At 40.6% G+C, this 16,550-nt stretch overlaps 1 protein-coding gene across 2 annotated transcripts in view; it reads left to right on the top strand.

The window, feature by feature from the left end:
* The first annotated feature begins 3,590 nt into the window (after nt 1-3,590).
* The window catches only part of LOC124776646 (caspase-1-like), a 136,672-nt gene continuing 123,712 nt past the window's right edge, over nt 3,591-16,550 (top strand). For both annotated transcript variants that reach the window (XM_047251737.1, XM_047251745.1), the window contains exon 1: nt 3,591-3,683. The gene's annotated coding sequence lies outside the window, so the exon portion shown is untranslated. The remainder of the gene's footprint in view (nt 3,684-16,550) is intronic.

Genomic DNA, 16,550 nt, shown 5'->3' on the forward strand with positions numbered 1-16,550 from the left:
TTTGGGAAAATATGGTTCATCTGTAAAGGAAACCGCTTATAAAACACTAATACGACATATTCTTGAGTACTGCTCGAGCGTTTGGGATCCCTATCAGGTCGGATTGAGGGAGGACATAGAAGCAATTCAGAGGCGGGCTGCTAGATTTGTTACTGGTGTGTTACGGAAATGCTTCAGGAACTCGGGTGGGAGTCTCTGGAGGAAAAGGAGGCGTTCTTTTCGTGGATCGATACTGAAGAAATTTAGAGAGCCACCATTTGAGGCTGACTGTAGTACAATTTTGCTGCCGCCAACTTACACTCCTGGAAATGGAAAAAAGAACACATTGACACCGGTGTGTCAGACCCACCATACTTGCTCCGGACACTGCGAGAGGGCTGTACAAGCAATGATCACACGCACGGCACAGCGGACACACCAGGAACCGCGGTGTTGGCCGTCGAATGGCGCTAGCTGCGCAGCATTTGTGCACCGCCGCCGTCAGTGTCAGCCAGTTTGCCGTGGCATACGGAGCTCCATCGCAGTCTTTAACACTGGTAGCATGCCGCGACAGCGAGGACGTGAACCGTATGTGCAGTTGACGGACTTTGAGCGAGGGCGTATTGTGGGCATGCGGGAGGCCGGGTGGACGTACCGCCGAATTGCTCAACACGTGGGGCGTGAGGTCTCCACAGTACATCGATGTTGTCGCCAGTGGTCGGCGGAAGGTGCACGTGCCCGTCGACCTGGGACCGGACCGCAGCGACGCACGGATGCACGCCAAGACCGTAGGATCCTACGCAGTGCCGTAGGGGACCGCACCGCCACTTCCCAGCAAATTAGGGACACTGTTGCTCCTGGGGTATCGGCGAGGACCATTCGCAACCGTCTCCATGAAGCTGGGCTACGGTCCCGCACACCGTTAGGCCGTCTTCCGCTCACGCCCCAACATCGTGCAGCCCGCCTCCAGTGGTGTCGCGACAGGCGTGAATGGAGGGACGAATGGAGACGTGTCGTCTTCAGCGATGAGAGTCGCTTCTGCCTTGGTGCCAATGATGGTCGTATGCATGTTTGGCACCGTGCAGGTGAGCGCCACAATCAGGACTGCATACGACCGAGGCACACAGGGCCAACACCCGGCATCATGGTGTGGGGAGCGATCTCCTACACTGGCCGTAATCCACAGGTGATCGTCGAGGGGACACTGAATAGTGCACGGTACATCCAAACCGTCATCGAACCCATCGTTCTACCATTCCTAGACCGGCAAGGGAACTTGCTGTTCCAACAGGACAATGCACGTCCGCATGTATCCCGTGCCACCCAGCGTGCTCTAGAAGGTGTAAGTCAACTACCCTGGCCAGCAAGATCTCCGGATCTGTCCCCCATTGAGCATGTTTGGGACTGGATGAAGCGTCGTCTCACGCGGTCTGCACGTCCAGCACGAACGCTGGTCCAACTGAGGCGCCAGGTGGAAATGGCATGGCAAGCCATTCCACAGGACTACATCCAGCATCTCTACGATCGTCTCCATGGGAGAATAGCAGCCTGCATTGCAGCGAAAGGTGGATATACACTGTACTAGTGCCGACATCGTGCATGCTCTGTTGCCTGTGTCTATGTGCCTGTGGTTCTGTCAGTGTGATCATGTGATGTATCTGACCCCAGGAATGTGTCAATAAAGTTTCCCCTTCCTGGGACAATGAATTCACGGTGTTCTTATTTCAATTTCCAGGAGTGTATATTTCGCGGAAAGACTACAAAGATAAGAGAGATTAGGGCTCGTACAGAGGCATATAGGCAGTCGTTTTTCCCTCGTTCTGTTTGGGAGTGGAACAGGGAGAGAAGATGCTAGTTGTAGTACGAGGTACCCTCCGCCACGCACCGTATGGTGGATTGCGGAGTATGTTTGTAGATGTAGATGTAGATGTAGCTAACAGAGGAAACGAAGCAAAACTAACCATTTCTGTGCATATTTGGAAAATGAATAGAACAGATGAAGTAATTAAATTTTCCCTTGTTTTCGGAAAAGTAGCTAAGTGTAGTTTGGGTAATAGAATCAATAATGTCTCGAATTGATAGGAGAATCTGTTTTAGGAAGAAAAATGTATACGAATTTCTCTTAAAGTTTGGGAGTGTGAGAGTAGAAGAAAGAAAACACAAACATTAGAGGGACATGAAGAAATACTGAATAGGCGGAGATGGTTCAAATGGCTCTGAGCACTATGGGACTCAACTGCCGTGGTCATAAGTCCCCTAGAACTTAGAACTACCTAAACCTAACTAACCTAAGGACAGCACACAACACCCAGCCATCACGAGGCAGAGAAAATCCCTGACCCCGCCGGGAATCGAACCCGGGAACCCGGGCGTGGGAAGCGAGAACGCTACCGCACGACCACTAGATGCGGGCGGATAGGCGGAGAAAACCTGAACAAGTATGAGTAGCAACCGCGCTCTCAGAGTTCTGTAAAAACTTAATTATGTATGTAGAAAGATGCTCTAAAGGGTTTTGACTATCAGAATACTTAATATAAAAGGCCGTATCTTTTTATTTTATTCACTTGGAAGGTTAAAGTTTTTACACCGTCACAGGACCGTAGACTTTAGTATTTGACATAGATTTCAGCTTGATAACTGTACCCAGCCGGAGAAAAAAGGTCTTAATAAATTGACAGACTGGCATGCAGACAACAAATGGCAAAAGATTGTTTTTATCTAATATGTTTACAAATTAACAATTTTAAGAATTTTTCCTTTACTTCTGTTGTGAAACCTTGCTTCTTGCCAAATTTCAAGATTCTTGGTCAACGGAAAGTACCCTATAGGTTTTTATGGGTGAGCTTGCTAGTATGAAAATAATCGACACGAAAGGCCGCTTCCTTTGATTGCATTGACTTGGAAGCATAACGTTTCTACGCCAGGGACCGTAGCCCTTATTATTTGACATAAATTTCAACTTCTGTCTTTTCCCGAGGAAAAGGGGTCTTTACAGCCGGAGAGGCAAACAGACGGACAAAAAATGGCAAAACAATGTTTTTACGCATTTTAGATAAAAATTAAAAGTATTTTCGGAATTTTCCTTTATTTGTAATATGAACCCTAGCTTCTTGCCGAATTTGATGATTCTCTTTTAACAGAAGGTATCCTATAGGTTTTGAAGAGTGTGTTTGTGAGCACCAAATTATGTGACATACTCGTAAATAGCCATATCATTTGATTGCATTGACTTAGAAGCTTAACTTTGTTACACGGTCAAGGGACTGTGCACCTTAGTATTTAAAATAAATTTCAGCTTGATACCTCTATCCTTTCTGAGAAAGAGCGGTCTTAACAGTCAGGCAGGCAGATGGAGAACAAAGTGATAGATTAAGAGTTCTGTTTTTACCGATTTAGGTACACAACTCTGAAACCAAGAATGAGGAGGTGCTGAAGCTGGAACGAGGTCTTCTTTGAGCAAGAAGGAAATGGTAAAAAAAGACTGACTGCAAAATAAATAATGTTATGTTCTGCAGTGCTCGCTCAAACCGGCGAAGCAGAGATCGTGACCCCTACGGTTTCAAGGTCCTGATTGGCGAGTTCTGTTATCAGCGTATCGTGCGGTCGCTGACGTTCGTCAGATCTGTGCATCAAACAGCCACACTTTCTTCTCTGCAGTGTTGAGGAAGCCAGTGAAGGAGACGAAGACGTCGCTGACTGTGCAGGTGAGTACAGCAGCCCGTGTGAGACTCGTTTGCAAGAGTTTGTAAGCGTCTGCTCTTTATTTTGTGGAACTTTTACAGTCACTAGCAAATTGTGCAGGTCGCTCTGAAAAATATACAGGGAATCAAAGTCTTAAAGATGCAATAGCTGTCATAAAACTAATCAAAAACGATATCGTCATACGGGTACTTCGAGAGGAATAGTAAAGTGTTGAACAGCTGGTCTTTCGAGGATAGGGCCTAAACTGTTGCGTATGACGAAAAAGAAAAAAAAAAAAAAAAAAAAAAAAAAAAACAAAACAAAAGCCATAATAACTTTTTTATGCACTCGTATAATATTTTAATATAGCTTCAATGCATTTGGTCCAGTGGGAAACGAATTATTTTGTTCCCATTGTGATGAAATTTGTACACAATTGTGTGTATTTGATAGGAGTGTTGTACCTGGGGGATGGTGCATCACAGCACATATTTCCCGGGCAGTCTCTCAATCTTGAGACCGAGTTTAGAATCACATGAAGGAGCCTGCGCTAGCAGTTCCTGGTATTTTCTTTTGTTTTCTGTTGTTCTGAGACGTGAAGCTGCGTTTCGTGCAGCTTTTGGAAATATTACGAGTTCAACATATTTTAGTGTTGTATAATGCACTAAAAGCCGTTTTGAGGATGCTGTTAATTCCACAGTAACACCGTTTTATGGCGAGTAACATTCAACATATTTTAAAAACCAATTATGTAACGTCTGCACGGTAAAGTCATACTTCGTAAGCCAGGGACTATGCTATACCGTGAAACGGAAGATCTTCATACCATGGAACAAGTGATATTTGTAAATCAACTGAGTTTCTCTAATCTCTCAACAATTTTCCGTTTCTCGAAAATGGAAATCTGCGTTAGTTGTCAACAGCTGCCATTTCAAAATATTTTTAAGTTGCAATTGGTTTTTAATAACACTTCTTTTTAATTTCATTTAAGTTCCTAATTATTGTGTGCTAGAATAGGAACTTAATTCGTAGACAATAAAATACAGTATTTAGTAGATTTTCTTGATCGTACCCACTTTAAATTTGAATAAAATGTTTCTTCCTATGCACACTGATTCGTTCTATTTGGAACAGTTTTTCACATTTGGAAAAACCCTAGTTTTCTGGTACTCTCTTTCCACTACAGGCGGAAGTGTAAAAAGGGTTCCAAGGACGAACACTCTCTTCTAGTCCAGGACAGCGAAGAGAGCCTTTTCGTTCAACGACGAATTTTTGCATCCTAGCCTTGTTTTGAGGTTATGAATGAGAAATATGTCACTCTGTTAAACGGGGTCTGAGTAGAATTTCATTTAATTCCCGTTAGAACACTTTCGTCATAGCAAAGGAGAAACTTATGAGTAAGTTAATGCAGCAGCAGATAGAGACGCCGCTTGTAACGCTGTAGTAAGTTCTTATTTTGTAATGAACGGTTCGCAGCTAATATGCGATAAAAATTTCGCTCTAAAGTGAATATGCAAAGAGAGCAATGAAAAAAATTTATCTTTCTTATGCTGGATATGTTCAACTACTGTGTAGCTTTGATCAGCACTTAACATCTTTTTTAAACCAATGTCTAATCCATGGAACTCTTTCTCGGTATTTTGTGTGCACTTGGATCACGACGATGAAACTATTACTCCTCTCAGCATTTTCTATGTCTTCCTCTGGATTCAGAAATACTTGGAATGTACCTAAATATTTCTTTTCATTATTAAGGAAACGATTAGGTTTCTTTCTCTAGTACGTTTTCTCGGTTCGAAATCATATATCACGCGCCTCACCTAGATTTCCAGCAAGTAATTTCACTCATTACTCTTAGCGCCATTCTTTTTAAGCCTGAATGACTTTTTCAGCTTTATGTAATTGTTCTGCTCAATGAAAAACTCGTTCACACACACAGACACAACGCTGTTTGGATACAACCGAATGATACATAGCGAAGCGGTGTCGAATTTTTCATGATGATTGTTTTTTTTATCACTTTTCATTTTCCAATCCAAGCAACAGTAATGCGGGCTTTTTAAGATCCCATCCATTACAAAGTCACGGTTATTTTAAACCAATTACGTGACGAATGAACAGAAGGGTTCCCAATACGGAATAAATGCGACGAGCTTACCAGTCTGGCATTCAACTGACAACGGCTGAAAACCTTCGAGAACCTAGATCGATATCGGGGATTTGGAACTATTTCAATTTATTTCCGGGATAATGTTGTCCTTTGTCCCAGACTAAAATAAAAATTATGTGAATGTATATTGTGTATGTACGTTGTGTAGGGCGTGTACAAAGGTGTAGTGTGTGTGTTCATAAAGGAAAAAAGTCGGCGTGTTTCTGTTATCCGTAATTTGAAACTGCTTGCAACGGATACTTCGGGAGACTACTGCAACGTGAGGGATCTTATCAGACTACTTTTCCTCGTTTTTATCTGTTCGCGGAACAGTACAAATAACCTCACAGTACAAATAAATTCCATTTCGGAATGCACTTAAGGTTCTAGAAGACGGTCAAGGGGGAGGGGGGGGGGGGGAGGCTAAGGGAGAGGGGGTTTGGGTAGGGTGACCAAATTATTTTCGGTGAAAACCGGGACACATTCACCCAGGTGCCAATGGATACCTCATTCCACATGTACCCAGGTTTCTTAATTTTAAATATATTGACGTTTTGTTGATACATTTTGTTAACCCGATTATTATAACTGATAAGAGGATACAAAAGACTGATATAATGGAGATTATCTGTATAATTAATGACATTTAATAAGCGTGTACAGTAATAAAGAAATGTATTAGGATTTTACAAAATTTTACATCCATTCAACTTTTAATCAATTAATATTAACGTGAGCTTTAATATTAGTGAGCAGTTGTAGATGGAATTGACTGTCCTTAGGAAAAGGGTATTTTTCACTGCCTCCAGCCTTCTTGATCGTGTCTTTGTTCTTTGAGACACAGTGATAAAACTCGGTACAATCCATGTTGTAGTTGTACAGGATCTGCAGGATTGCTTCAAGAGAGTCAACCTCCATTCTGTTTTTTTCATCAGTCCACTGGGTATTCATGAACGAAAATATTCTTTCCACATTGGCGTTATGGGCTGGGATTGCAAATAAATAACTTGCAATTATTACCAAATCAGAGTAATGCTGAAGACAGTCACAGCTTTTAAAAAAACTCGGCTGCTCGAACTTTCGTCTCTTCACTTGACTGATGTTTCACAAAATAATTTTGTAGAGTTTTACTGCAGCTCGGTGCACTGTATCTGTTAATATGTTTCTTTGACCTGATGTGATCAACTATGTCGGAACGTCCACCATGACTTATACTAATAAAACAGTTACATACGGAACACTCTGCTTCGTAATCAAAGCGACCTTTCTTAATGAAAGTCCATCCCTTGGAATAACAGTCACTGAACTTGCAGGCACGTTTCGGCATTGCGTGTCACAGTACTGCAGCAATAATACCACTAATATGAGAAAAAACTATTGCAGTTTGTCTGACAAAACATCAACTACTACACTGTTCTGACAATGAGTGTGTGAGCAAGTGGCGCGACAATCGGACGGTTTCATAGCTCTGTTACAATAATACAACTTACTACTTGTTGGCCAAAGTACTGCTCAAAGTAAATTATTGCCTAAGTGTATCAATACTGACACTGTGATTACTAGTATGGGACAATGGAGGTTTTAGATAAATAAGCTAAAATATATGGATTTCTCGTATTTCCTTTAATAAAGCGAAATTCCAAAAATTTGAGACAGTTTCACGAAATGTATTTAAAAACTGAATTCCGGGACTTTTGAGCGTCCAGAAACAAATTTTCGGGACACCGGAACACAGGGATGAAAACCGGGACAATCCCGGTTTTCCAGGACGTTTGGTCACCCTAGGTTTGGGGAATATGAATATCGCTTAACAAAAGGAGAGTTGGGGCCCTCCACCGACAAATTGGAAGAATTTGGTGTTGCTTAAAGTAGTTTCCGGTAACCGTTTTGGAGTTCAGGGTAAAAACGTGTCTACAGAATGTGTGTGCCCGAGAAAATAATACGATTTGACTGAGATGTCCGGCGATTTCGATGTTTTTGTCGTGGGTCAGCAATTTAAGTGTTGGTAGGCATACCCGGCATATTTAGCTTTCCTGATTATTGTAAGTGGTACTCGTACCATAATTTACATCCAGTGTACATTAATAAATAATACGACACCCATTTTAAGTTAAATGATACTTATTGGTTTAGATAGTAAGCTATATGCCGCTCTTATTCTTTTGTTAAAATATGTTTTAAATACATTGAAACCTATACTGCTACATAATTATAAAAAAAATGATTGAATCTGTAGAAGTAATATATTCGCTGATTTATGAAGTCATTTTTTCCAGTGGGGGGGACGGGGGGCTATAGCCCCCATAGCACACCTCTCCTCCCCCCTCCCCCCGCCTTGCCACCGCCCCTGAGGTTAACTATATCTTCCAAAAATGACAAATAATCGGCCCTTAAGAGAAAATCATTCTTTATAACGGCGTCTACGGGTTTTCCCACGAACAATGGCTCCTGTCCGTGGCTCAATAGTAAGCCGCTTAGGCGACACGCCAGGGTTAGGTAAATCATAAACTGTTAGAGATAACCAAATAAAATTTTCTAAGGAGACTGAAGAAAAGCCACCCTCAGATCATCGTTCCTAGATCCGTCAGACGTGATCTGCCTTTATTTAACAAAGTATGTATATTTCCGTTACAAGTTCCGTTACACCTCTCCCATTCTCGTGTCATTGTTACAAGATTAGCAAATTTTAGTAGATAGTGTTATTGCAGGTCTGTGGGGAAAGATTCAGTTGCGTCTGAAGAAGAATGCTGTGAAGACCTGGAAGTGGAAAAAATCTGAGACAAACACTGACACCTAGTCTTCCTAAAATGGAACTGCTGTTGGCTGTTGATACTATTGTTAAGATTGTGCCAACAGTATTTGACCTAAGGCGCTGCAAAATTCACTATCTCTGTGTTTTTTTCTTTTATTTTGTTTTCACGCCTCATCCTATACGACTATTCTATCCAAGTGAGTGAGATTTGGCTACACTGCTGTCTAGATATTTCTGTCATAACTATGTTGCGGATCTGCTATACTACAAAGCCACAGAGTCGTAATACTGTGCTTCAGGAGCAAGGTTATTATCTCATGTAAATCTCAGTGTAGTGGTACTTATTTTCACTCCCTTGCAGTTGAATCAAGAATGAATTTCGCCCATGATCAAACTCACCCAACACGTTATCATCGAGGCAAACGGAAGCACTTTTTCAAATGGTTAGTATGTGGTATTTCCACAGTAACTGATAACTATGTGACATCACTTGCAGAAGCGTAATTTTCTACCCTCAAGGGATTCAGATTTGACGCAAACACGATAGTATGACGTCCATGAATGTGAAATGTTAGGTAGACTCAAAATGTTGCTGCCAACCTATTATCCCACTTATTTACAGATTAGTCTACCAATTCTGTCACGTTTTTGATTAGACTGTTGCGTACCAGAAAGCAGTAAATACTACTTTCTATAATATCTGCTTATGAGCACTCGTTTTGTCTCTCGATGATCACAAGCACTAGCTCCGGATAAACGATGAAATTATATTATACTCTAGGTTTACGCTGCTAGTACATCACCATAATTAATCGATGTTGATGTTTGAATGTGATATTCTGATACAAAACGCACTACTTCAAGATTCACTGCTTATTTGTCTGAAATAAAATACAATTCGAAGACACTCAACACCAAAACGCGAAGTGCAGACACCTGAAGAGAGCACATGCGCAAATGAATGGTGTTAACTACTCTTCAGGCACACTGCTACACTGAAATGGAAAAGCAAGTAGAAAGAAAGACCTTTTACTGTATGATAACATGACGGCATAATAATCACTGGAACCAATTACTTCCATGAAATATCTAGGAGCGATCTGAAGTTAAACGACCACAATAAAATTAGTCGCAGGTAAGGCAGATGCCAGTCTGTGACACCTTGGAAGAACACTCAGGAAATGTCTTCCATCAGCAAAGGGAGTAGCTTTACGAAACATTCGTTCGTATAATACTTGACTATTACTCGTCAGTCTGGGATCCGCATCATACAGGATTGATAGTGGACATAGAGAAGACGCAAAAGAGAGCAACACTTTTCATTACAGGATATTTTACTAAACAGGAAAGCACCATTGGGATACTCAGGTAACTCCAGTAACAGACGCTGCAGGAGAGGCGTTCTGCATCACTATATGGTCTGCTATTTAACTTCGAAGAGTGTATGTTTCTAGAAGAGACAGTCAATATACTGCTTTCTTTTACGTATATCTCGCGAAAAGACCGTGAAAATAAACTTAAAGAGATTCGAGCCGACAGAAACTTACCAGCGAGCCATTCACGACTTGAAGAGGAAAAAGTCGGGAATTGGCACTGGTACACAAAATACCCTCAGCCACAAACTGTGATGTGTCTTGTGGAGTACAGACGTAGATGTAGACATGTAGACGACAGAAGTACCAGTCGTTACATCAGGAAGCTATCAGAGTCACAGGCATTGCCTCTTACTTAGACAACTTAACATTCTATTTTCCAGCATGACAATGCCTGCACCCTAGCTGTGAGGTATCTGCAACTTACTTCTGAGTGTTAAGCTGTCCTGCAGTCTCACCAGATAAAACTCACCGGACATTTCTGCGACCTGCCTGAATACTTTTAACGGATGGGCTACAGCTTCTAGTAAGAGCATTACGAAAGAGGTTTGATGAAATCTAACTACACCAGTAAACCGCCACCTCCGATTCTGTAAAGAATCGAGCTCCCTTGTATAAAACATCACATCTCCCGAACTATGAGTCGTGCAACGATATAATTTTGCAGGAACATGCAGTGGTATATGTAGATACTACCTAAAAAATATGTTGCGAATGGAGTTAGTAGTAAAGAAGGAAAAAATTGAAATCTCTTGCCTGACGCTGCAGATGTACAGTATTAACAGCGAGTGAGGTGTGTCAGCCTGAAATATACTCGTAAATTTTTGGAGTTATGTGCAAAACGTACTGGAAAATTGTAGGTCCTCTCATTCTCAAATACTAGATGAATGTCGTCTGGGTAATTTACACGCTATGAGTTACACTGGCCGAACACATATACACGGTTTCTAGCTGCAACTCTTAACTTAATGTGTTAAACCTTCAACATCACATTATAGTCCTTAATGAGTAAATTATGAGAACATTTTAAATTTTAAATTCGGTCAATAACAATGTGAAATATTGAAAACCAAGTTTCGTTTCTCCTGGATATGTAACCTGCAACTCACTGTGCATTGAGTTAGTCGTTTGGTAATATAGATCCTATATCTTCGAAAGACATTTTTAAGAATGTCAGCACGCTTATAAATAAGTGACTACTATACAAAAGCTCAGCTGAATTTTGTAATATATCAAGTTTCTTATATAAGGATTCTTTACATAGTGGTATTGAGGCGTAGCGCCTTCGCATCGCTCCTGTCACTTGGTAGGACGATATCGTTATAGGCATGAGTCATCGACAGATGTCACCAGCTGACATGGACCTGAGTTACAGAGCTGCACGTAGTTGTACTAGTAGGCGGCAGAGGTCAGCAGTTGACGGACAGTGCTAGCAGTCGTAGTCAAAACAATGTTGTAAAGTTATGTTTGATTAATATTTAATGTATTTGCATAATTATAATTGTTTATATGTGTAGTAATTAGCAGTGTGAGTGTTGTATGAGTGAAGAAGAACAGAAGTAAATGAAAGTTGTTTTGTTTATTCGCGAAGTACCAGTTAAACTATACAGAGGATTTACTATAATTAAATGTGCATCAGTTTATAGTACTAATAAATCGTGAGCAGAACACAAATTAATCGGTAATTTCAGAAGGAGTAATTTTATATTTGATACTTTTCTAAATTTGTTTATTTAGCAATTGCCATAGAAAGAAATTTTTTACTATGATTGGTCATTGAAGTAAAGCGCGGGTTAGCGCGGGATAATACTGCAACCTGACTTGCTGTTTGTGATATCAGCCAATCGGAAAACTGCAGGCTCACGCCAATCTATGCTGGGAACAAAGACTTTGGTGTGATCTAGGGGGGTCGGGGCTGAGGGTTCGGACGAGTAACATATCATTGAAAGCAGCTCCGACGAAAGTACTGTAAAATCGCGGAAAAATGCTAATTACGAGTTCACGAAGTAGTACAAAGCGTATTTAAGTGAACGGCATAGTGGAAGTCGTGTGGAATTTCAGACGGAATATCAAAATTATTGCTTTTGACTGTTAGTTAAAACCGCGTGGCGTGTTGTGCGATCTAAGACTGGAACAGGTATTATGTGTAGAGCAGAGTGCACAACATTTGAGCGAGCATTTTAATAACTAAACGATCCGGCGAACTCTATTAACTTCGGTAACGGGTGTACATACCATAAACTGACTACGTATGTGATTGTGGTGTGCGTGTGAACTTTACATTGTGTTGCCACTTAGTACGGACTTGGCAGTATTAACTGTGATCTTTATCGTAAAAACACACCTGAAAATTTACATTGCCAAGTTAAAACTTTTATTTCAGAAGCTAGCCACATACCGTTTACCGGACAATTCTATGTATGTTGCGACCTGCAATCGACAGTAGTGGTCTAGTATTTTCTACTACAGCTTTTAGCTAGACAAATGAATATTGCTGGACACTGGCAGGGCGGTAAAAAGTAACGTGCCGCGCCGCAGTATTTTCTCAAACGAAATGAAATAAGCTGTCGTCAAGCCAGTTTAAAAAAAAGGACAAATCAGCAGTAAGGGATTACCATTGGTACTATTCTGAAAGTTGTCAAAAGCAAAACCTCACTTATCTGTACTGTATTAGTATCACATTGATCCCATAGAAAGAGGGAATTCAGAATTTAAAGCTACCAGTCACAGGTTTCTATATTGATTCCTCAGTTGTTTCTGATGTACGAAGAAATAGCTGACTGAATATTTGAATGTGTCACAAATGCTCCAAGGCTAGCGGATTGACATAAAATTTGGATGATACTCTGTACACCCAACACAGTATTTCCTGCAAAAATCTTTTTGCTATAAAAATAATCTTCTCAATAAATGAGATAAAAGTAATACATGCCGTTAAGTTTTTCTAACTTAACTGGGACATAATCATTTCAGAATTAAGAATCTTTTTTAGTTCAACTACATTTGCAGTAAGCATTAGTTCTTCTATAGCTCTATAGCTGCTTTGCAGTTTAGCAAACTAGTTTCTTCTACATATTGCCAGTTACTAATGTGTTACAGAATTGGGTATGAGGGCACATAACTTACAGGGACAATATTTTCAGAGCGTACAGTCAGAGTATAAGAATTATATCGTCCTGCACACATCTCTTACAATAGCTTAGAATTATGGAAACTCTTTCAGAATACATATATTTATTAATGCTCTTTTTAGTCATCAATATTTCTCTTGTCTCCAGAAGCTGTGCAATCCATGAATTTAGTATGGGACCAAAAACTACCTTTTTATTATCACAGAAATGTGTCGGATCATTGGTAAATCTGTATTCAAGCACTTGTCAGGGTGCATTAAATGTCTTATGGCTAATGTGTTTCAGACTGAATTACATAGTCTGTTGTATTTAAAATATCTGAATGACAATATATCTTCTACTGAGAATTTTCATCAGCTGTCTAAGGCGTCTGACTGTGCAAACTACAACATTCTGCTGGAGAAATTTAAAGCTTATCGCTTTCAAGGTACAATGAGTAAGTCGTTCACTTCATATTTAACTGAAAGCAAGCTAAGAGTCATGTTACATAGCTCATAAAGCTCTCATGATGAATCTTCTTCTGATATGGACAATTTACTACTGGTGTTCCACAGGGTTCCATTAAGGGACAGCTCATCTAACTGCTGTATACAGTGTGTTAGAAAAAGGTACGGCCAAACTTTCAGGAAACATTTCTCACACACAAATAAAGAAAAGATGTTATGTGGACATGTGTCCAGAAACGCTTAATTTCCATGTTAAAGCTCATTTTAGTTTCGTCAGTATGTACTGTACTTCCTCGATTCACCGCCAGTTGGCCCAATTGAAGGAAGGTAATGTTGACTTCGGTGCTTGTGTTGACATGCGACTCATTGCTCTACAGTACTAGCATGAAGCACATCAGTACGTAGCATCAACAGGTTAGTGTTCATCACGAACGTGGTTTTGCAGACAGTGCAATGTTTACAAATGCGGAGTTGGCAGATGCCCATTTGATGTATGGATTAGCACGGGGCAATAGCCGTGGCGCGGTACGTTTGTATTGAGTCAGACTTCCAGAACGAAGGTGTCCCGACAGGAAGACGTTCGAAGCAATTGATCGGCGTCTTAGGGAGCACGGAACATTCCAGCCTATGACTCGCGACTGGGGAAGACCTAGAACGACGAGGACACCTGCAATGGACGAGGCAATTCTTCGTGCAGTTGACGATAACCCTAATGTCAGCGTCAGAGAAGTTGCTGCTGTACAAGGTAACGTTGACCACGTCACTGTATGGAGAGTGCTACGGGAGAACCAGTTGTTTCCGTACCATGTACAGCGTGTGCAGGCACTATCAGCAGCTGATTGGCCTCCACGGGTACACTTCTGCGAATGGTTCATCCAACAATGTGTCAATCCTCATTTCAGTGCAAATGTTCTCTTTACGGATGAGGCTTCATTCCAACGTGATCAAATTGTAAATTTTCACAATCAACATGTGTGGGCTGACGAGAATCCGCACGCAATTGTGCAGTCACGTCATCAACACAGATTTTCTGTGAATGTTTGGGCAGGCTTTGTTGGTGATGTCTTGATTGGGCCCCATGTTCTTTCACCTACGCTCAATGGAGCACGTTATCATGATTTCATACGGGATATTCTACCTGTGCTGCTAGAACATGTGCCTTTACAAGTACGACACAACATGTGGTTCATGCACGATCGAGCTCCTGCACATTTCAGTCGAAGTGTTCGTACCCTAGATGCGTTCTCCCAGCCAATAAGTCCATCCAATAATTTCTTTTTTATAGAAGCAAGGTACGTCGTCATCAATAACAATAATGCACAGGGGGATGGAAAATATATAAAACTGATGGTTCAAAATTCCTAGCCAGGCATGTTGATCATAATTTTAATCAGAAATCATATGTCATTCATCTTCTCAAACGAATGACTTCATAAACATTGGCTTTTCGTGTAATTGCTGATTTTGATGATCTTGATGCTATACGGAATAATTTTCTGAGGCAATTACACACGGACACAGAGTATTAAGTGCACAGAAACGTAGTTTAAGAATAATAATGTCTGGTCCCCATCCTCGAAATTCATGTACGCAACTGTTTCAAAAAGGGGCCTACCAGCAACTGTCTCACAATATATTTAGTTTCTTATAAAGTTTCTTTTGAGGAATTAGCTACAAACTGAAAATAATATTTGCATTCAGAAATATTGCACTAGGAACGAAAATAGCCAAACTTACACCCAAAGCTCCAGATATCAGACACTCAGCTCGGTACCAAACGTTGGACGTCGATAGAGTATCAATCAAACCACCGATTTAGTTCGTGATATGTACTGTCGTCAACTAGAACATGCAGAAACGGTGACTAAAAGTAAGACCACAAATATGGAGCGCGAGAAAACCGTATCTGTCAGTAACAGATGAGAAAAACTCGCCTGGGTTAGTTGGTAGAGCTTGCAGACATCGACTCGAAGGTCTCGCATTCAAACCCCCTGTTGACCGATTTTTTTAAACTGTTGACAACTTCTATATGGAATAACATTTACCTGACATGTAAAAGGACTTTTCAGAGTTTGTAGCAAAGTTTTTTTGGCTGCTTTCGCTTCCTTAGCTGAACGTTATGTACTTATTAACGATATTATTATTTTGTTTTTATTACTACTATTAGTTTTATTAATTATTATTATTATTGTTATTATTACGTCTGCATGTGTAATGCGACCGTTTCTTTATTTTTCTCTTCTGGTTGTATATTCTGTGAAACTACAACTACTTTCAAAGAAACAAAGCGATAACAGACTGCCGAGAGGTCATTGCTGTAAACTCCAAACAGCCCTTTTATATAATGTCATAAACATTTTTTCGTATATAACACCTTCACGTATAATACAGTAAGAAAAATCGTCATTGGGGTTTGAACCCAGCACCCTTTACACGTTGATCCACCGCTCTACCAACTTCCCCACAGCATTCGTACGCATGATTTACTCACAGTCATGCTTTTCTGTACTCCGTAAATCTGGTGTTACTTTTAATTTACGTTTACGTCCATCCTGCTGGACGACAGCATATAGTACGAACTAAATCGGAGTTTTGGGTGATACTCTATCGGCGTAAAATGTTTGGTACCGATCTAAGTATCTGACATCTGGAGTTTTGGGTATTAGCTTTACTGGTGCACAGAAAGCAGGAACGTAAGCACCTATAAAAATTTTTTACAGACTCCCTTGTGAATTAATAGTTTTGGCAGATAGTGAAATCTTTAAAATAAAATGAAATCATTTCTACATCATTTCTTTTGCTTCATAGATGAATTTGTAATTAGACAATACGTATTGTTGGGCTACAGATATCAAATTATGTTGTAGATCAAGATTTAAATAATCCATTTACGGCCAACATATAGTCGTGTTTTCACAAAGACAAGTTATCATATTTGTAAATCTACTGAGATTCGTAGCATTCTGAATCCTCAGTCAGACACCCTGTGTGCTGCAGAGATCATGTGTATTCTAGCGCACCTAGTATGTGGAAAAACGT

The sequence above is a fragment of the Schistocerca piceifrons genome, chromosome 1, assembly GCF_021461385.2.
Source record: "Schistocerca piceifrons isolate TAMUIC-IGC-003096 chromosome 1, iqSchPice1.1, whole genome shotgun sequence".
Classification (NCBI taxonomy): domain Eukaryota; kingdom Metazoa; phylum Arthropoda; class Insecta; order Orthoptera; family Acrididae; genus Schistocerca; species Schistocerca piceifrons.